This window comes from Halyomorpha halys, unplaced genomic scaffold (assembly GCF_000696795.3).
Source record: "Halyomorpha halys isolate HHAL.00 unplaced genomic scaffold, Hhal_1.1 Scaffold275.1, whole genome shotgun sequence".
NCBI classification, from domain to species: Eukaryota; Metazoa; Arthropoda; class Insecta; order Hemiptera; family Pentatomidae; genus Halyomorpha; species Halyomorpha halys.
This window is the reverse complement of record NW_027113216.1, coordinates 203,266-204,715: the sequence shown is the minus strand read 5'-3', so window position 1 is coordinate 204,715 and position 1,450 is coordinate 203,266.

Here is a 1,450-nt window from a genome sequence, read left to right as displayed (position 1 = left end):
CTAAAAGTTTTATATTTCTAGTTGGACACTATAGCTTTTTCAATTTCGCTATTCCAAACAAAGCTATTTTCTCAAAATTAACATTTTTAAGCATTTAAATATAAAAGTAATATATGTCACTTTTTGGGGATATCGAAATGGTACATATTATATATTGATGGTTAACTTTTCAGTTGTAAGTACCAGTTTCTAATCAGAAAAAAAAAATGAAAAAAAGTAAAATGTCTAATCTGGTTCTTAAAAATGTTCTAAGAATGTGATATAAAATGTACTAATAAGTTATATAAAAAAACAAAACAAATAGGGATAAATAATGATCAGTACTCACATAGTTCCATTTTAATTGATATTTCTTGATGTTACCTTAAATCTCAAACATAGATTACCAGATACTTGTCTGAGCATGTTGTGAAGTTTAAAGGATGATGTGAGTTTTAAAGCATGATATGAAGTTTTTTTTTTTGTTTAAAGGCGTAAAATCTCTTGAACACGAATGCCTATGAATTTTTATTTAATGTTACACACACACATGCACATGATTCCAAGAATATATATTTATAAAACATTAAAAAAAAAAAAATAGAATCTGAGAAGAGCTATAATTTACAAAAGAAGCGATGCGCTTTTAGAAATTTAAATACCAATGTAACTTTAGCTTACTCATCTTTGAGAGTTTCAGAGTGTAGTTTCGGTTAACGTGAAATATGCATTTTATTTTATTTTATTTTTTTTAATGGAAAATGTAAATAGTGTGCCCAGCTTAGTCGTATTTTGTATTATTAATTTATGTAAGTGATATTTAATTTATTATTCTTGAACCACTTCATTAAGAAGCCACTCAACATTTGAATCAATATTAGCAATACGGAACCAATAATTTTTTTCATTGCATTTTATAAACTTTATTGATTATATTTTTTAAGAATTTCGTTTTAACAACATGAATAGAATGAAGAAAGTTGGAATCTTTTTATAAAAGCGGGATTTTTTTAATTAATTATTTATTCAGTCTTACCCTGCCCTGTGGAAACATGTGCGTGCATCTGCATTTGGATTAACAAAAAGGTAGCAAATGTAACAATTTACAATTTATGACCCGAATAAATTTTCAGCAAACATATTGCACAATCCCGCTTAATATAATATGATAGAGTTGGTAACAGAATAAAAAAACATACAGTTAACAAAGATACAATGAGAAAGTAAAGAAGAAAAAAAACTAAGACATAATTTTAAATTGAAATATATCCTCAAGGTAGTATCCTTGGGACTTCTACACCGTCTATACAACTGACATTCCAACCAATCCTAACACTATCCTCACCACAAATGCCGATGACAAATGTGTGCTCGCTGTTATAATAATAACCCATTAATCGTATCCCAAAATCTCCAATCCCATATCACAGCCCTCGAAGAATGGTGTCGTAATTGGAGGATTAATATAAAT